General features: G+C 47.1%; 5 non-coding genes across 5 annotated transcripts; 2 read left to right on the top strand and 3 right to left on the bottom strand.

Annotated features, from left to right (window-relative positions):
* Positions 1–11,924: 11,924 nt before the first annotated feature.
* TRNAG-GCC (transfer RNA glycine (anticodon GCC)) lies at positions 11,925–11,995 on the bottom strand. Its single transcript has one exon. It is a non-coding gene; the product is annotated as a tRNA-Gly (tRNA).
* A 123-nt stretch (positions 11,996–12,118) lies between these two features.
* On the top strand, positions 12,119–12,191 carry TRNAK-CUU (transfer RNA lysine (anticodon CUU)). Its single transcript has one exon. It is a non-coding gene; the product is annotated as a tRNA-Lys (tRNA).
* Positions 12,192–12,970: 779 nt separating this feature from the next.
* Positions 12,971–13,041, bottom strand: TRNAG-GCC (transfer RNA glycine (anticodon GCC)). The gene has a single exon. It is a non-coding gene; the product is annotated as a tRNA-Gly (tRNA).
* Positions 13,042–13,164: 123 nt separating this feature from the next.
* TRNAK-CUU (transfer RNA lysine (anticodon CUU)) lies at positions 13,165–13,237 on the top strand. Its single transcript has one exon. It is a non-coding gene; the product is annotated as a tRNA-Lys (tRNA).
* Positions 13,238–14,016: 779 nt separating this feature from the next.
* On the bottom strand, positions 14,017–14,087 carry TRNAG-GCC (transfer RNA glycine (anticodon GCC)). The gene has a single exon. It is a non-coding gene; the product is annotated as a tRNA-Gly (tRNA).
* Between the last annotated feature and the right edge of the window lie 7,419 nt (positions 14,088–21,506).

Raw genomic sequence — 21,506 nt, 5'->3', positions numbered from 1 at the left:
AGTCATCGCATATGCAAGCAGGAAGCACCGCTCGACTGAGAGGAACCCAGAGAACTATAGCAGCTTTAAGTTAGAGTTCCTGGCCTTGGTCTGGGCCTTCACAGAAAGGTTCAAGCACTACTTAGCCTCCAGCAAGTTCACTGCCTACACTGACAATAACCCCTTAACTCATCTTGAAACAGCCAAGCTGGGAGCCATGGAACAACGATGAATGGCTCGGCTGTCAAACTACCAATTCACAATAAAGTACTGGGCGGGCCACAAGAACGCCAACGCCGTTGCCTTGTCCAGGATGCCTCACCAGTCAGACACAGAAGAAGAAGTGGATGACCTGGAAGAGATTGAGCTACCTGCCTTTCATTGGAATGGGATGATCCACGAGCAACGAGCCTCCAGGAGGCAGCGTGGTAAGACGTTAAACCCTTTGCCTCACCACAGCTGGAAAGAGACCCAGGACAGTGACCCGGTTGTCAGCCGTATCAAAGAGCTGATAACCCAAGAAGGTTCCTCCCTGGAGAAGGATGCGTCTCTCTAAGCAAAACAGCTGTGGAATGAGAGAAGCCGGCTGTTTATCTACCGTGAGAAGCTGTGTCGGAGGTACGTCAATCCAAAAACCCATGAGATGGTATGGCAGATAGCGGTCCCCAAGACGGACATCCAGATGGTGTTGGAGGCCTACCACGATCAGGCGGGGCACTTTGGCTGGAAAAAGCTAGAGACCATGTTGAAGTGTCGATTCTACTGGGTGGGAATGCGCAGCTCCATTGAGAGGTGGTGCAGAGACTGTGGACCCTGTAGCATCAGAAGAAAAGACTACAGCAGCCAGAAGGCACCCCTGCAGCCCATCAAGACGACTCGACCCCTGGAGATCGTGGCCCTGGACCATGTCAAGTTGTCACCCAGCCAGTCAGGATATGCCTATGCCCTGACCATGGTGTATCATTACTCCAGGTTCCTGGTGGTCGCCCCTGTCAAAGACCTGACAGCAGAGACAGCAGCGAAGACGTTCCAAGCGTACTTCTGCAGACCCCATGGATACCTTGAGCAGGTACTGATTGACCAAGGCCCGGCCTTTGAGGCTGAATTGTTCAAAGAGTTCTGCCATCTGTACGGGTGTAAAAAGATCAGGACTACACCGTACCACCCCCAAACTAACGGTCTCTTTGAAAAGATGAATAACATCATCATCGATCTACTGAAGACTATACCACTAGAAGAGAGAAACCAGTGGCCAGACCTACTACCTGACCTAGTGGATCTGTATAATCACATACCAGTAAGTTCCACCAATTGCACTCCGGCATATCTCATGCGGGCAAGACCAGGAAAGCTGCCCATGGACCTGGAGCTTGGTGTTGTAGAACAAGAAGCAGATGTGACCACTGAAGACTGGGACACGACCAGAATGGAGCAGTACAGAAGAGTACAAGCATGTGTCGAAGACAGTCTCACTCGGGTGAGGGATAAACAAGAAGCACAATACAACAGAAGTGCACCAGCAGAACCATTCACACCAGGAGAAGTGGTATTGAAAAGGAAGCAGAGGAACCACAAGCTTGATGACCAGTGGGAGAGAGAACCCTACTCTGTGTTGAATTCAAGGTTTGACAACAGGAAGACACGTCTGATCAGCAAAGATGGAGGAAGAACAACTGCAACAGTATCTAGGGACCACCTGAAGTTGTGTCCAGATCTGCTAAAATCCCAAGAAGAAGTGCCTCTCATTTTCCCGGAGGAACCTGATGAAGCAGTAATACATACTGATTTAGGAGACTTCCCGGCAGATTGGCCTCAAATCGGAGGAGCAGTCATAATTCCAGTACTCCAATTCTTCCAACAGCCAGAAGACCCTCCACAGCAAGTTGAACCTGTAAGTGCTGCAGAAGAGCCTAGTGCCGCAGAAAAGCCTGCTCAGGAAGAATCCCCGGAAGAAGGATCCCCGGCAGAAGCAGAGCAAGAAGGCAAAGCCAATGGTGAACTTGCCAGCCCATTAGTGAGGTTAAGGCAGTTTTTCAATACCATCACTAGTAGAACAAACAGGGTAGCTGAGAGAAACACTGACACTACACAGACCACCGCACTACGCAGATCTACACGTAGCATGAAAGGTCAACTCCCTGTCAGGTACACTAAGTAAAATAGTTAAACCCCGACAGATGTAGATAGTTATCCCTGGGGTATGATATTGTATTGTATAATACTGTATATTATTGCATTATTCTGTGTATGTATTGCTATGTATTTATTGCCTTTTACAGGCCTTTAACTTATATTTTGCCCCTCTAATACACAATCCAAGTGAAACGGACACTTTACTTATTTGCTTCCCATTACCCGCTTGGGTATCTAAGAACTCTGTGGCTGAGGACTATGTGCAGCCCAAAGACTTTATTTGTACATATTTGCACTCCCTGAGTGCCCCTTTGCGCAACCTCTCCAGAAGTGACTTGGACTTTCTGGTTGCTCATTGCCTACTGTTTATTGAACTATATATGTATATTTATCCATGTTCTGGTTATGCAACGTTCAAGTGTCCTTACCTCCCATAAAGGGAAGCTTGTTATTGTTGTTGTTACAAAATGTGCTTCAGCCCGGGAGTGCTGAGTTCAACTAGGGGGGAATGTGACGCCCTGCTGTGCATGGAGCCACAGATCCTGGAGGGGTGTATTAAAGGATTTCTCCACAAGAGACCCTCGGAGCATACACACACCTCCACCCTACCTCAGTCCACCAGAGGGAGTCCAGATAGGGATATAAATACAGAGGGTGGAGCTAGGCAGAGGCGGTCTGTGAGTTAGTTCTCCTCAGGAAGTGAGTGGAGACAGAACAGTCTGGAGTCCACAGCCAGTTCCTGCAGAGTGAGACACAGAGAAACAGGTCAGTCTGCAGTGGAGCTCAGACAGACTCAAGCATCTCGAGTTAAGTGAGCTAGGAGCGTTGCTGACACTCATAGAGCAGTAGAAGAGGCAGCCAGCTAACTGCCAGTGTGTATAGCCTAGTGAGGGCCCGAGTAGGCCGAAGGCTAGAGGAGCGAGTAGCATTGGGGGCAGAGGGGCTTTACCAGCTCACCCCAGAAACCATATACCGGACAACGGGTCCGAATCTGCAGGGATTCTTTACACCCAGCAGAGGACAACCAGAACCCCTGGTGAACTACATGTCTCAGGAATACCAAACGCTGACTGTTATACCAGGGTCAGGAGTTACCGAGGCCCCATATACCAGGGGGTGTGTACTCTAACAGAAGGCCCTACCACAGGATCAGCCGATGCAGGGCAGAAAATAAGTTAGGCCTAGCTCCAAGCAGGTCAGAAACTTACTACAGAGAGGCAAGAAACAGGAGGCCGTACACCCGCTCACTGGGGAGAATCTGGACGTGCACCCCTCACCCTACAGCGCTCCGGAGTGTTCCTGAACTATTTCCAGTAAAGGTACAGAAGTGACTTTTGTGTGTGCTTCCCCTTCTTGCTCTGACCTGGCTGGGTCCCCTCTGTCCTGCATTCCCAACTCCTACGCTGCCCTGAAGCCCCGATCCGCCTGTGGGGAGTGATTCCATCTAAGCTGCCACAACACCGGCCTCAGTGGACGGTCGCAGCGCTGGTGATCCTCACCAGACACCATAGGTGGCGTCACGAACTTTGACATTTCATTTTCCCCTTTTTAAGAGAGACCTCAGTGTACAGGCCCAGGAGCCGACCACCGCGACATCCCCCAAGAACAGGCATTAAGGCCCGGGCGCCGAGTAGTCCGCATCCCCTGGGCGCCACAGGGTTCAGCACACTCCAAGTACTTCAGGTGCACTTGACAGGACCCCAAGCTCTAGTGTGTTCCTCTCTTCTCTTAATTCTCCTTCTCCCTCCTTGTGTTCCCCACTGAGTCCCGTACGGGTACTGCGATGCCCTTTACGGGTGGCGTGTAGCCCCCGGACCGACTGGGTGCCCTTATTGGTGACTGGTGGTGAGAACTTGGTGTAAGGCCGGGTCCCTCTGGATAAACGCAGATTAGAGGATACAGGTGGCGACTCCGCTCCGTCCGTATCCCCCTGGGATCCACATAAGCCTCCGGACTTTTCTGACAGAGACGTGAAGTGCAAGGTCAGATAATCGGCGACCGGTACCCCCTCTTGCGGCAGAGTCTCTCTGACTAAGCCATAATGAGGCATGCAGGTGGCGACTCCGCTCCGTCCGCACACCCTGAGATCCTTTCGCCTGTGGAGCCTATCTCCTCTGCTCCCCTCTTTTGCCTTCTTGTGTGGACTAAGACCAGGAACAGAGCTGGCTATAACTCAACTCTGCCCCAATCCCCAGTCTCGAGGCCTGAGACCGAGAATCACAGAATCCTAGAACAGCTGCAGCTTGTACTGACTAACCACTCCAGGGAACTGCGACCAAAGACCCGGTACTAAAGATGGCCTCTGTTTATATATGATTCTATTAAGGTGTGTTATAAAGTGCTTCCTCCACCCTCACTCACTACTTGGTTCCCCCTTACTTTGGTTCCCCCCAACTCCTCCATTCAGACCCAGGGCTGCACTATGGTGCTTTAGATCCCCGTCCTGAACTGGAGTGGTGTAGTGTTGAGTCCGTGGCAGGGGTCCCGTGTAGTACTCCATCCTTACCTTGGAGAGGAGATACCACACCTCGGTCTGAGGTGCAGTACCCCTGTGGCGACTGAACCCTCAGGGGCGCCACATTATACTGTATGGAGCACTCTGTGGGGCCCATTATACTGTATGGAGGATTATGTGGGGCCATTATACTGAAGGAGCACTATGTGGGGCCAGTATACTGTATGGAGTACTATGTGGGGCCCATTATACTGTATGGAGCACTATGTGGGGCCCACTATACTGTGTGGAACACTATGTGGGGCCCATTATACTGTATGGAGAACTATGTGGGACCCATTATTCTGATATGGAGGGCTATGTGGGGCCCATTATTCAGTATGGAGGACTATGTGGGGCCATTATTCTGTATGGAGGACTATGTGGGGCCATTATATTGTATGGAGGACTATGTGGGGCCATTATTGTGCATGGAGGACTATGTGGGGCCATTATTATGCATGGAGGACTATGTTGGACCCATTATTCTGCATGGAGGACTATGTGGGACCCATTATACTGTATGGAGTACTATGTGGCGCCATTATTCTGCATGGAGGTCTATGTGGGACACATTATACTGTATGGAGGACTATGTGGGGCCATTATACTGTATGTAGGACTATGTAGGGCCATTATACTGTATGGATGACTAGGTGGGCCATTATTCTGCATGGAGGGCTATGCGGGGCCATTATACTGTATGAAGGACTATGCGGGGCCATTATACTGTATGGAGGACTATGTGGGGCCATTATACTGTATGGAGGACTATGTAGGGCCATTATACTGTATGGATGACTATGTGGGCCATTATTCTGCATGGAGGACTATGCGGGGCCATTATACTGTATGAAGGACTATGCGGGGCCATTATACTGTATGGAGGACTATTCAATGTTATATTTGATAAGGGAAAACTTCCTCAGTTGTAGACATTTTTTAAATAAATATCACGGTTGTCTTGCAACTTTGTCCAAGCTTTTCATTTTGGCCCTCCGGGTATTTGAGTTTGACAAAATATAAAGGGATGTCTGGGCATACAGTATTGCCATATCGCACTGCGTCATAATTCAGCTGTCACAGAGAGAGACTGCAGACTTTTCTTTTGCAAGCAGAAAACCCTATAAGATATAAAGGGATGTCCGGGCATACAGTATTGATGACCTATCTACATCTACAGGATAGGTCATCAATAGCAGATCAGTGGGGGTCCGACACCTGGCGTCCCCAAGAGCAGCTGTTTGCTCAGGCAGCATTACTGAGCGGCTGCTGCTGGTTCTGCAGCTCAGCTCCTGTTCATTTGAATAGTAGTGACTACAGTACCAGCAGCGACTGGCAGAGGCCACTACACTCTGGATAGAGCTGCGCTTGCTCCGGAGCTTGTAACAGCTGACTGATGGGGGCACCAGTTGTCAGACCCCACCTATCTGCTTTTCATGACCTATCCTGTATATGTAGAGAGGTCATCAATCCCATATGCCTGGAAATATCCTTTACTCTCTTATAGTTGTTTTCTGGTCACAAGAGAAAAGTCTGCAGTTACTCTGACTGCAGACAGCTGAATTATCACACTGTCACGATTTGCGCACACTGTCTCGATTTTCCTGTATTTTAATGCGGGAGGGCGGTCACTTGACCTCATGTATGCGATTTACATACTTGCAGTCACATGCCGACTAGTCTCATCCAGATTCTTTCAATTCTCTTATATTGAGTGGAGCAAGATGAGTCTCGTCCGCACATGACTGCAAGTATGTAAATAACATACATTTAAAGGAAAATTCCTTTAAAGAGAATTTCCAACCTTCTTGAAAATTTTACAGGGGACAGGGTTTGTTTTAAGAAAAAGAAAAACAACCTTAAAGGGGTGTCCAGCTTTAGGCTACAAGCCTGCAATTTCTCTGTGCGCGCTGTGAGGATTCTCAGGTGTCGGTGCCCGATGTGAATTGAGTGCAGCCGAACACAGTCTAGTCAGAATGTGGCCAGAAGTAGAAGTATGCGTATCACATGCTTGTGGTCACACACCCGACACCTGAAAATCCTCACAGAGAGCAGGGCGTGCAATGTGAGGATTCACAAGTCTGCAGTCACATAAAGTGACTGCAGTCTTGTAGCTTAAGGCAGCTTGCACCTGTTCACACTTGCTTTATTCTGTTCGGAGGTGCTGGTCAAGTTTTTTTTATAGTTTACTTTTGGAGGTTGTGACAGCCTCCTTTTCTGACTGTGCACTCCTCTGATCAGCCTAAGGCCCCCTTCACATGTACATGTCTGCGTTACGTGTGGCATCCGTTTTTTCCATGGATACCACACGTGCCCATTATAACCTACTAGCTATTCAACCCGTTCTACGCCCGGGTGGCAAGCATTTTTATTGGTATATGGTATCCCATGCTGGTATGTGCTGCCCCCCTTCTGGTATTTGTGCTGCCCCCATCCTGTCCCCACCATCCCATCCTGGTATGCATGGCACCTCTCACCCCCAATTCTGGTATGCAAGGCACCCCTCACCCCCAATCCTGGTATGCATGGCACCCCTCACCCCCAATCCTGGTATGCATGGCACCCCTCACCCCCAATCTTGGTATACATGGCACCCCTCACCCCAAATCCTGGTATGCATGGCACCACTCACCCCCAATCCTGGTATGCATGGCACCCCTCACCCCCAATCTTGGTATGCATGGCACCCCTCACCCCCAATCTCGGTATGCATGGCACCCCTCACCCCCAATCCTGGTATGTGTGGTACCCCATCCCTCATCCCTATCCTGGTATGTATGGTATCCCAGATCCTGGTATGCATGGGCCGCTCACCCTCATCCTGGTATGCATGGCACCCCTCATCCCCATCCTGGTATGCATGGCACTCCTCATCCCTATCCTGGTATGCATGGGCCCCTCATCCCCAATCCTGGTATACATAGTACCGCTCATCCCCAATCCTGGCATACATGGTACCCCTCATCCTTATCATGGTATGTATGGTACCCCTCATCCTGGTATGCATGGTACCCATCATTCCTATCCTGGTATGTATGGTCCCCTCATCCCTATTCTGGTATGCATGGCACCCCTCACATCCCTATTCTGTTATACATGGCACCCCTCACACCCCAATCCTGGTATGCATGGTCCCCTCACCCCCCAATCCTGGTATGCATGGTCCCCTCACCCCCCAATCCTGGTATGCATGGTCCCCTCACCCCCCAATCCTAGTATGCATGGTCCTCTCACCCCTTAACCCTGGTATGCATGGTCCCCTCACCCCCCAATCCTGGTATGCATGGTCCCCTCAACCCCCAATCCTGGCATGTGTGGTACCCCTCACCCCCCAATCCTGTTAAGTGTGGTACCCCTCACCCCCCAATCCTGGTATGCATGGTCCCCTCACCCCCCAATCCTGGTATGCGTGGTACCCCTCATCCTGGTATGCTTGATCCCCTCACCCCACAATCCTGGTATGCATGGTCCCCTCACCCCACAATTCTGGTATGTGTGGCCCCCTCTTCCCTTTCACACTGTACACACATACAAAAAAATAAACAGTTATACTCACCTTTCTTCTCTGTGCTCCAGCGCTGCTGCGTCCTGTTCTGCCGGAGGCCGGGGGAGGAGTGTGGAGACGGAGCACCGCGCTGTCCGGCGCCATTTTGCTGAAGACACACTGCAAATGTATCTTCAGTAAAATGGCGCAAGATAGCGCTATGTGCATGCGCCGATCCGGCGCCTCACTCCTGCCACCGTCTCCGGCGAAGAGAGGCGCTGCGGCAACGCTCCTCCCGGTCAGGTAAGTATGTAAGTATGGTGTCGGAGATCGCGGTATGCGTTCAGTGCCTACGCATACCGCGATCTCCGGTGCCATACACCTCCTCTTACCTGTAACGGCTGGATGGGTGATTCTGTCTGGAGCGAGACTGCGCGTCGCGCATGCGCAGTCTATCGAGGCTTCAGACAGAGACACGCTTGCAGTGTTATATTATAGATGGTGTTTTTCCGGTAACGGTTTTATATGAATTTATGAAGGTGCCTAAGGCTTTTAATTAATGCTGGATCCTACCTGCCCTTTACATTTTTACGCTTATAGCCCGGGAGAGGCATGACTGATAAATATTAGGATTAGGATCCCATCAAAGAAAGGTCACCTTGTCACGGCTAGTGGGCTCTCCTGAATTTGCCAATTTATGAGCTAAATACTGTAATTTTTATAAGTAAATTCTATATAACAGTAATGCGGTTCAAATGTCGTATATTCAATGTTTGCAGCACTTACAGGGGCGGCTGTATTCTCCTGTATCTATCTATACTGAGGAGAGGGTGGACATGCCTTGGTGTTTGGGACCTGATCTTTTAAGACCCTAACAACGCCCCCGCTGCTATCCGTCCTTGGTGACACTGTTTACCTCTTGGTATCACTTTGCAGCAGCCAACAGAATGTCTCCGCACTGTGACCCTAAACTACATTCTCACTTATCTTTTTGCAAAGGACCAGAAAAAGAGGGGAGGAGACATCACACCATGTGAGCAGATCCCACCCACTTTTACTGCAGTCTTAATGCAATCTAACACTACACTAGATTCATGGGAAATGTCTGCAGCTGCTCCCCCTAGTGTTTAAAAGTTGAAAATATCAAAACTTTTACAATTTTTATATTTTTTTACCATTAAAAGATTTTTTTTTTAAATTAAAACTTTAGTGCTTTACATTTTTTCAATTGTTGCTGCGAGACCTCTGAAGATGATGAGTATTATACTATCCATTTCTGAGCTTTACGTTGCTTTACTCCCTACTTCACAGTACACTGACGTTGAGTATGGTCTCATCCATATGGGGTCACAAAGGTTCAGCTAATGTTATCGCCTTTTGCAGGGCTTTTCATACTGGATACATCACCGTCCATCATATGAAAGTCCAACCATAAACAATATTCCATGGACCCTCAAGGTAAATCCCAAACTTCTCCCTGATCTTCTCTATGGGATATTCATGAAGCTGCTTTATATTTTATCCATGACTGTATAATAACAAGGGCTCTCTGGTTGATTAGATTATGTATAAGAGAATTTCGAAATGTTTTTTTTTTATTACAGGATGACCCAGGGTCGGCTCCAGGTTTTTCTGGGCCCCGGGCGAAAGAGTCTCAGTGGGCCCCTTTAACACATACCACGATTCATGATGCAGAGATACGGCGGAGAAATATATATATATATATATATATATATATATATATATATATATATATATATAGTACAATGCAAAGATTTCACTTCTTACATTACATGAGTGATATCTATTGTAAATTCTACAATAGCTCAGAAACCGGTGAATCGCTCCACACAGAATACTGGCCCTCATATAAGGCTCCATACGGAATACTGGCCCCCATATAACGCTTCATACGGAATACTGGCCCCCATATAAGGCTCCATACAGAATACTGGCCCCCATATAACGCTCCATACAGGATACTGGTCCCCTTATAAAGCTCCATACAGGATACTGGCCCCCATATAACGCTCCATACAGGATACTGGTCCCCTTATAACGCTCCATACAGGATACTGGTCCCCTTATAAAACTCCATACAGGATACTGGCCCCCATATAACGCTCCATACAGGATACCGGTCCCCTTATAACGCTCCATACAGGATACCGGTTCCCTTATAACGCTCCATACAGGATACTGGCCCCCATATAATGCTGCATGCAGGCTGCTACCCCCCACATAATGCCCCATACAGGCTGTCCCCCCCTTATAATGCTCCATGCAGGCTGTTACCCCCCACATAATGCCCCATACAGGCCCCCCCCCTTTTAATGCTCCATGCAGGCTGTTAACCCCCACATAATGCCCCATACAGGCTGCCCCCCCTTTATAATGCCCCATGCAGGCTGTTCCCCACCTTATAATGCCCCATGCAGGATGCTCCCCCCCTCTTTATAATGCCCCATGCAGGATGTCCCCCCCTCTCTTTATAATGCCCCATGCAGGATGCCCCCCCCTTCTCTTTATACTGCCCCATGCAGGATGCCCCCCCCCCTTCTCTTTATACTGCCCCATGCCTCCATACATTAAAAAAAAAAAATCAAATACTCACCTCCCTTCTGCTACCTGCTGCCCGCTGCTCGGGTCCGAACTCCAGCGTTGTCGGCGTCTTCCCGCTCAGCGCTCCCTGTGACGGCTCAGGGGAGGGCGCGGTGTAAAGACGTCACCTGAGACGTCACAGGGAGCACAGAGCAGGAAGACAGCTGATCTGCGGAGGCACGGGGAGAGGTAAGTATCGGGCAGCCGGGGCCCTGAGCAAGCGGCGGAGAAGGGCGGGCGCTGACACCGCTCTCCTCCGCCCATAGCCCAGCGGGGTGCGCGACCGCCAGTGGGCCCCTCTGCCTGCTCAGGGCCCCGGCATTTGCCCGGGTGCGCCGGGTGCTGACGCCGGCCCTGGGATGACCCACTACGTGTGGTTCCCTGGAAAAATTCCTCTGAAGATTCCATCAAGCTTCCTCTTTGGATCTTCCGTGCCACAGTTTTTGTTGCGCTGATGACACTTGTGACAATACTAGAGAACTTGGCTTTAAAGCGCACCTGTCAGCAGGATTGTGCTTAGTAAACCACATACACTGACCGGTGGGCGCCATTACACTGAGTAAAATGATAGCTTTGTTGATGAAATCCGTCCAGAGGTTCTTTTATAATCTTTAGTTTCAGTTTTGCCATAATGAGATACTCGTGCTCTGGGGCGGGACTTTAGGGAGGTGCTGTAGCTGGTGCTCTCATTATGTATGCCTATCTCTGACAGGTCACTGTGCTTTCAGTCGCCGGCCTAATATTTTAAATATTGCCTTTGTAATTTCTCTGCCAATTTGAAATTTACATCCCCAAAATGGCCGCAAAGGCCCGCGCATGCGCAGTAGCATCTTTCGGTTGCCGAAAGATGTTACTGCACACGCGCGGTTGCCATTTTGCTAAAGGAAAAAGAAACTTGCCTGCAGCAATATGGCACCCAGCAACCGAAAGATGCTACTGCGCATGCGCGGGCCCCGGCGGCCATTTTGGGGGATGTAAATTTCAAATTGACAGAGAAATTACAAAGGCAATATTCACTGTCAACCCAGATAACCCCTTGCGAACTGCCCCCTTCTGCTTGCTACAAAACATGACAAACTGCATAGCCCCACAGGATAAAGGGCAGGGAAGGCCCAAAAGGATGGGAAGCGAAAGAAAAGCAGCAAGTGCCCAATGTTTTCGCAAGTGTCTGCAAAGTCAATGAGGGAAGAGATGCGCTGCAATGGTCAGAAAATGAGAGAAGAGCTGTGCTGCATTGGCTGGGAATCAAACCCAGGCCTCCCACGTGGCAGGCGAGAATTCTACCACTGAACCACCAATGCTTGGATGAGTCCTTTATGTCAGTGGTGCCTGCCAGAACAAGGTTCCAGGATCAGACGGCCACCATCGCCCGACCTGACCAAATGAAGCTCTTGTGGTGCGGTGCGGTGCGGTGCATGTCTGCAGCCCAGCTAGCTCAGTTGGTAGAGCATGAGACTCTTAATTTCAGGGTCGTGGGTTTGAGCCCCATGTTGGGCGGTTGCTTATTGCTGCCTTTTACTACTTATGCTAACCACTGTCAACCCAGATAACCCCTTACGAACTGCCCCCTTCTGCTTGCTACAAAACACGACAAACAGCATAGCCCCGCAGGATAAAGGGCAGGGAAGGCCCAAAAGGATGGGAAGCGAAAGAAAAGCAGCAAGTGCCCATTGTTTTCGCAAGTGTCTGCAAAGTCAATTAGGGAAGAGATGCGCTGCAATGGTCAGCAAATGAGAAAAAGAGCTGTGCTGCATTGGGCAGGAATCAAACCCAGGCCTCCCACATTGAAGGCGAGAATTCTACCACTGAACAACCAATGCTTGGATGAGTCCTTTATGTCAGTGGTGCCTGCCAGATCCAGGTCCCAGGATCAGACGGCCACTACCGCCCGACCTGACCAAATGAAGCTCTTGTGGTGCGGTGTGTTGCGTTGTGTTGCGTGTGTGTCTGCAGCCCGGCTAGCTCAGTCGGTAGAGCATGAAACTCTTAATCTCAGGGTTGTGTGTTTGAGCCCCATGTTGGGCGGTTGCTTATTGCTGCCTTTTACTACTTATGCTAACCACTGTCAACCCATATAACCCCTTAAGAACTGCCCCCTTCTGCTTGCTACAAAACATGACAAACAGCATAGCCCCACAGGATAAAGGGCAGGGAAGGCCCAAAAGGATGGGAAGCGAAAGAAAAGCAGCAAGTGCCCAATGTTTTCGCAAGTGTCTGCAAAGTCAATGAGGGAAGAGATGCGCTGCAATGGTCAGCAAATGAGAAAAGAGCTGTGCTGCATTGGCTGGGAATCAAACCCAGGCCTCCCGCGTGGCAGGCGAGAATTCTACCACTGAACCACCAATGCTTGGATGAGTCCTTTATGTCAGTGGTGCCTGCCAGAACAAGGTTCCAGGATCAAACGGCCACCATCGCCCGACCTGACCAAATGAAGCTCTTGTGGTGCGGTGCGGGGTGGTGCATGTCTGCAGCCCGGCTAGCTCAGTCGGTAGAGCATGAGACTCTTAATCTCAGGGTTGTGGGTTTGAGCCCCATGTTGGGCAGTTGCTTATTGCTGCCTTTTACTACTTATGCTAACCACTGTCAACCCAGATAACCCCTTACGAACTGCCCCCTTCTGCTTGCTACAAAACACGACAAACAGCATAGCCCCGCAGGATAAAGGGCAGGGAAGGCCCAAAAGAATGGGAAGCGAAAGAAAAGCAGCAAGTGCCCATTGTTTTCGCAAGTGTCTGCAAAGTCAATGAGGGAAGAGATGCGCTGCAATGGTCAGCAAATGAGAAAAAGAGCTGTGCTGCATTGGGCAGGAATCAAACCCAGGCCTCCCACATTGAAGGTGAGAATTCTACCACTGAACAACCAATGCTTGGATGAGTCCTTTATGTCAGTGGTGCCTGCCAGATCCAGGTCCCAGGATCAGACGGCCACCACCACCCAACCTGACCAAATGAAGCTCTTGCGGTGCGGTGCGTTGCATTGCGTTGCGTGTGTGTCTGCAGCCCGGCTAGCTCAGTCGGTAGAGCATGAAACTCTTAATCTCAGGGTTGTGCGTTCGAGCCCCATGTTGGGCGGTTGCTTATTGCTGCCTTTTACTACTTATGCTAACCACTGTCAACCCATATAACCCCTTAAGAACTGCCCCCTTCTGCTTGCTACAAAACATGACAAACAGCATAGCCCCGCAGGATAAAGGGCAGGGAAGGCCCAAAAGGATGGGAAGCAAAAGAAAAGCAGCAAGTGCCCAATGTTTTCGCAAGTGTCTGCAAAGTCAATGAGGGAAGAGATGCGCTGCAATGGTCAGCAAATGAGAAAAGAGCTGTGCTGCATTGGCTGGGAATCGAACACAGGCCTCACGCTAGGCAGGTGAGAATTCTACCACTGAACCACCAATGCTTGCATGAGTCCTTTATGTCAGTGGTGCCTGCCAGAACAAGGTTCCAGGATCAGACGGCCACCATCGCCCGACCTGACCACATGAAGCTCTTGCGGTGTGTGTGTGTGTGTGTGTGTGTATGTGTATGTGTTTGTGTGTATATGTATGGATGTGTGTGTGTGTGTATGTATGTGTGTGTGTGTGTGTGTGTGTGTGTATATGTATGTGTGTGTGTGTGTGTGTATGTGTGTGTGTGTATATGTATGGATGTGTGTGTGTGTGTATGTATGTGTGTGTGTGTGTGTGTATGTATGTGTGTGTGTGTGTATATGTGTGTGTGTGTATGTATGTGTGCGTGTGTGTGTGTGTATGTGTTTGTATGTATGTGTGTGTGTATGTGTGTGTGTATGTATGTGTGTGTGTATGTGTGTGTATGTATGTGTGTGTGTATGTATGTATGTGTGTGTGTATGTATGTGTGTGTGTGTGTGTGTGTGTGTGTGTGTATGTGTGTGTGCGTGTGTGTGTGTGTGTGTGTATGTACAGTACAGACCAAAAGTTTGGACACACCTTCTCATTTAAAGATTTTTCTGTATTTTCATAACTATGAAAATTGTACATTCACACTGAAGGCATCAAAACTATGAATTAACACATGTGGAATTATATACTTAACAAAAAAAGTGTGAAACAACTGAAAATATGTCTTATATTCTAGGTTCTTCAAAGTAGCCACCTTTTGCTTTGATGACTGCTTTGCACACTCTTGCCATTCTCTTGATGAGCTTCACGAGGTAGTCACCGGAAATGGTCTTCCAACAATCTTGAAGGAGTTCCCAGAAATGCTTAGCACTTGTTGGCCCTTTTGCCTTCACTCTGCAGTCCAGCTCACCCCAAACCATCTCGATTGGGTTCAGGTCTGGTGACTGTGGAGGCCAGGTCATCTGGCGTAGCACCCCATCACTCTCCTTCTTGGTCAAATAGCCCTTACACAGCCTGGAGGTGTGTTTTGGGTCATTGTCCTGTTGAAAAATAAATGATGGTCCAACTAAACACAAACCGGATGGAATAGCATGCCGCTGCAAGATGCTGTGGTAGCCATGCTGGTTCAGTATGCCTTCAATTTTGAATAAATCCACAACAGTGTCACCAGCAAAGCACCCCCACACCATCACTCCTCCTCCTCCATGCTTCACTGTGTGAACCAGGCATATAGAGTCCATCCGTTCACCTTTTCTGCGTCGCAAAAAGACACGGTGGTTGGAACCAAAGATCTCAAATTTGGACTCATCAGACCAAAGCACAGATTTCCACTGGTCTAATGTCCATTCCTTGTGTTCTTTAGCCTTAACAAGCCTCTTCTGCTTGTTGCCTGTCCTTAGCAGTGGTTTCCTAGCAGCTATTTTACCATGAAGGCGAGCTGCACAAAGTCTCCTCTTAACAGTTGATGTAGAGATGTGTCTGCTGCTAGAACTCTGTGTGGCATTGACCTGGTCTCTAATCTGAGCTGCTGTTAACCTGCAATTTCTGAGGCTGGTGACTCGGATAAACTTATCCTCAGAAGCAGAGGTGACTCTTGGTCTTCCTTTTCTTTTAGGCGGTCCTCATGTGAGCCAGTTTCTTTGTAGCGCTTGATGGTTTTTGCAACTGCATTTGGGGACACTTTCAAAGTTTTCCCAATTTTTCGCACTGACTGACCTTCATTTCTTAAAGTAATGATGGCCACTCGTTTTTCTTTACTTAGCTGCTTTTTTCTTGCCATAATACAAATTCTAACAGTCTATTCAGTTGGACTATCACCTGTGTATCCACCTGACTTCTGCACAACACAACTGATGGTCCCAACCCCATTTATAAGGCAAGAAATCCCACTTATTAAACCTGACAGGGCACACCTGTGAAGTGAAAACCATTTCTGGTGACTACCTCTTGAAGCTCATCAAGAGAATGCCAAGAGTGTGCAAAGCAGTCATCAAAGCAAAAGGTGGCTACTTTGAAGAACCTAGAATATAAGACATATTTTCAGTTGTTTCACACTTTTTTGTCAAGTATATGATTCCACATGTGTCAGTTCATAGTTTTGTTGCCTTCAGTGTGAATGTACAATTTTCATAGTCATGAAAATACAGAAAAATCTTTAAATGAGAAGGTGTGTCCAAACTTTTGGTCTGTACTGTATGTGTGTGTGTATGTGTGTGTGTATGTGTGTATGTGTGTGTGTATGTATGTGTGTGTGTATGTGTGTGTGTATGTGTGTGTGTGTATGTGTGCGTGTATATGTGTATGTATGTATGTGTATGTGTGTGTGTGTATGTGTGTGTGTGTGTGTATGTGTGTGTGTAATGTATTGTAGTGTAGTGTAGTGTAGTGTGAGTGTAGTGTAGTGTAATGTAGTGTAGTGTGAGTGTAGTGTAGTGTAGTGTAATGTAGTGTAGTGTAGTGTAGTGTGAGTGTATTAATATAGTCATCTACCTCCTTCTCCTGAAGAATGTGGCAGTAGATCAGTATAGTAACACACACCACACTACATACACATATAAGCAGCTTTAGTATAAAGAATCCTCATGGGAGGGCTTCTTTAAGTGAGATGGAGGTATGGCATGAGACCACTTGTCTCTGCCGAATGTCTGCGCAGGGCCTGTGCGGCTAGCAGTTTTACTGGCCCATTGTGATTGGCCCCTTAGCAGGTTTATTGCATGTATCCGGCAGTTTGTCATATTAGTAAGTCTTTAAAACCTTTCAGAAATTACAGTACATAGTTGGGGTTTGTGCACACTGAGTTTTTGAGGAGTCTTTGGAGCAGAAACGGAGTGGAAACTCACCTCAAAAATGTAAAACTTCTCAAAAACTTGGAGGTTCAGTTTCTGCTTTGAAAGCGTCAAAAAGACTCCTTGTACTCACAGCCTTAGTATGATTGAGAAAAAAGACATGTCCATCAAGTTCTATGGAGTGATTGGTAAGGGGTGTAGATCCATCCATAATGTCTGATCCAATGCTTTACTAGAGCCGAAAGCTGGAAAATCTGGGTTATGTTAATAAAAAATAAACCTTAAAAAATAAGTTTTCTGCCCTTTTCTTTCTGGTGTCCTGCATGTGGTTTTCTTCTGTAGAATACACTAGATGTGCGAGTATACAAGTATTCCATGTCACCTCTGTGAAGTTACTGAGCATTCACATCACTTTGTAGAAAGCACCATGTCCATGTACCTGAACCTCGCTGGTTGTATGGGGATCAGAGCCAAAAAAGGGGAAAAAAGGGCCCGATTTGTAATGTGTTTTTAAGTCACTTTTCTTTTGATGTCTTTTAGTATTCCTACATATTTTTGCGCCTGATTCTTATAAATTGTGCGTGTGGTTTCATGAATTTGGGTGGATTTAGCACAAGTCTCATATGTTCCACTGCAATGTCGCAAAAAAACGGAGTAAAAATGACAGCCGTCTATAGAATAATTTGGGGTGGGGGCCTAGTACATTTCTGCAGAAGGGTCTAGGCTATTTTTGCTCTCACTTGAGAGCTTGAGGAAGGTGAGTGTTTTTGCTCCTTTCATGTGGTGTTGGTGCAGTGTGTCGGCCATTGTTGCTGTGGTTTTGTGCTTGTGGGGCGCCGCGGCCTGGAGTCATGGGGACTCGGTCTTGCAGCATGGGTGCTGTGAGGCACCGGGCCGCCCGCCCTGCTGGTGCATTGTCGCTGCGGCGGTGGGTGGCGCACGGCTCCGCTCCCGTTCAGGCAGGAAATGTTAGGACCCACTATGAGGTTTGGCGTGACGTGGCAGTGGGCTTCATACAGTCTGATCATTACATCAAATGGATGAGTTTTTGGAGGTGCGCTCCATGCTCCTTTTTTTTACATTTCTGTAAAGACTTTGTAACATTTTAAATAAACCCAGGAGAAGACATAAAATAGACTTTACAAAAGGGGCAAATTAAAACCGTATAAGGCCGAAATGAGAAACAGCCAAAAACACCGAAAACCACACAAAAATGTGCAAATGAAAGAATGGATTGGGCCCAAAGTTTATTATTATAGAGGGATTGATACCTTTACTTATAAAAAGGGACTTAAAATGGGAGTTGCATCACAGCTCAATACAACCTACTTTATATTTCACCAAATACATTAATGTAATTATAGCGGTGCATGGTATGGATGGTGTATATAAACATGCAGACAAGATGGCGGTATATTATCATACCTATAGCGGTGCATAGTATGGATGGTGTATATAAACATGCAGACAAGATGGCGGTATATTATCATACCTATAGCGGTGCATGGTATGGATGGTGTATATGAACATGCAGACAAGATGGCGGTATATTATCGTACCTATAGCGGTGCATGGTATGGTATGGATGGTGTATATAAACATGCAGACAAGATGGCAGTATATTATCGTACTTATAGCGGTGCATGGTATGGATGGTGTATATAAACATGCAGACAAGATGGCGGTATATTATCATACCTATAGCGGTGCATGGTATGGTATGGATGGTGTATATAAACATGCAGACAAGATGGCGGTATATTATCATACCTATAGCGGTGCATGGTATGGATGGTGTATATGAACATGCAGACAAGATGGCGGTATATTATCGTACCTATAGCGGTGCATGGTATGGATGGTGTATATAAACATGCAGACAACATGGCGGTATATTATCATACCTATAGCGGTGCATAGTATGGATGGTGTATATAAACATGCAGACAAGATGGCGGTATATTATCGTACCTATAGCGGTGCATGGTATGGTATGGATGGTGTATATAAACATGCAGACAAGATGGCGGTATATTATCGTACCTATAGCGGTGCATGGTATGGTATGGATGGTGTATATAAACATGCAGACAAGATGGCGGTATATTATCATACCTATAGCGGTGCATAGTATGGATGGTGTATATGAACATGCAGACAAGATGGCGGTATATTATCATACCTATAGCGGTGCATAGTATGGATGGTGTATATGAACATGCAGACAAGATGGCGGTATATTATCGTACCTATAGCAGTGCATGGTATGGATGGTGTATATAAACATGCAGACAACATGGCGGTATATTATCGTACCTATAGCGGTGCATAGTATGGATGGTGTATATAAACATGCAGACAAGATGGCGGTATATTATCATACCTATAGCGGTGCATAGTATGGTATGGATGGTGTACATAAACATGCAGACAAGATGGCGGTATATTATCATACCTATAGCGGTGCATTGTATGATATGGATGGTGTATATAAACATGCAGACAAGATGGCGGTATATTATCATACCTATAGCGGTGCATAGTATGGATGGTGTATATGAACATGCAGACAAGATGGCGGTATATTATCATACCTATAGCGGTGCATAGTATGGATGGTGTATATGAACATGCAGACAAGATGGCGGTATATTATCGTACCTATAGCAGTGCATGGTATGGATGGTGTATATAAACATGCAGACAACATGGCGGTATATTATCGTACCTATAGCGGTGCATAGTATGGATGGTGTATATAAACATGCAGACAAGATGGCGGTATATTATCATACCTATAGCGGTGCATAGTATGGTATGGATGGTGTACATAAACATGCAGACAAGATGGCGGTATATTATCATACCTATAGCGGTGCATTGTATGATATGGATGGTGTATATAAACATGCAGACAACATGGCGGTATATTATCGTACCTATAGCGGTGCATAGTATGGATGGTGTATATGAACATGCAGACAAGATGGCGGTATATTATCGTACCTATAGCGGTGCATAGTATGGATGGTGTATATGAACATGCAGACAACATGGCGGTATATTATCGTACCTATAGCGGTGCACAGTATGGATGGTGTATATGAACATGCAGACAACATGGCGGTATATTATCGTACCTATAGTGGTGCATAGTATGGATGGTGTATATGAACATGCAGACAACATGGCGGTATATTATCGTACCTATAGTGGTGCATAGTATGGATGGTGTATATGAATATGCAGACAAGATGGCGGTATATTATTATACCTATAGCGGTGCATAGTATGGATGGTGTATATGAACATGCAGACAACATGGCGGTATATTATCGTACCTATAGCGGTGCACAGTATGGATGGTGTATATGAACATGCAGACAACATGGCGGTATATTATCGTACCTATAGTGGTGCATAGTATGGATGGTGTATATGAACATGCAGACAACATGGCGGTATATTATCGGACCTATAGCGGTGCATAGTATGGATGGTGTATATGAACATGCAGACAACATGGCGGTATATTATCGTACCTATAGTGGTGCATAGTATGGATGGTGTATATGAACATGCAGACAACATGGCGATATATTATCGGACCTATAGTGGTGCATAGTATGGATGGTGTATATGAACATGCAGACAACATGGCGGTATATTATCGTACCTATAGTGGTGCATAGTATGGATGGTGTATATGAACATGCAGACAACATGGCGGTATATTATCGTACCTATAGCGGTGCATGGTATGGATGGTGTATATAAACATGCAGACAACATGGCGGTATATTATCGTACCTATAGCGGTGCATGGTATGGTATGGATGGTGTATATGAACATGCAGACAACATGGCGGTATATTATCGTACCTATAGCGGTGCATAGTATGGATGGTGTATATGAACATGCAGACAACATGGCGGTATATTATCGTACCTATAGCGGTGCATGGTATGGATGGTGTATATAAACATGCAGACAAGATGGCGGTATATTATCATACCTATAGCGGTGCATAGTATGGATGGTGTATATAAACATGCAGACAAGATGGCGGTATATTATCGTACCTATAGCGGTGCATGGTATGGTATGGATGGTGTATATAAACATGCAGACAAGATGGCAGTATATTATCGTACTTATAGCGGTGCATGGTATGGATGGTGTATATAAACATGCAGACAAGATGGCGGTATATTATCATACCTATAGCGGTGCATGGTATGGTATGGATGGTGTATATAAACATGCAGACAAGATGGCGGTATATTATCATACCTATAGCGGTGCATGGTATGGATGGTGTATATGAACATGCAGACAAGATGGCGGTATATTATCGTACCTATAGCGGTGCATGGTATGGATGGTGTATATAAACATGCAGACAACATGGCGGTATATTATCATACCTATAGCGGTGCATAGTATGGATGGTGTATATAAACATGCAGACAAGATGGCGGTATATTATCGTACCTATAGCGGTGCATGGTATGGTATGGATGGTGTATATAAACATGCAGACAAGATGGCGGTATATTATCGTACCTATAGCGGTGCATGGTATGGTATGGATGGTGTATATAAACATGCAGACAAGATGGCGGTATATTATCATACCTATAGCGGTGCATAGTATGGATGGTGTATATG

This window comes from Phyllobates terribilis, unplaced genomic scaffold (genome assembly GCF_046119375.1).
Source record: "Phyllobates terribilis strain yellow unplaced genomic scaffold, ASM4611937v1 Scaffold_98__1_contigs__length_5973952, whole genome shotgun sequence".
Taxonomy (NCBI): Eukaryota; Metazoa; Chordata; class Amphibia; order Anura; family Dendrobatidae; genus Phyllobates; species Phyllobates terribilis.
Note: the sequence above shows the minus strand (reverse complement) of the source record. Positions and strands in the feature narration are given on the sequence as shown.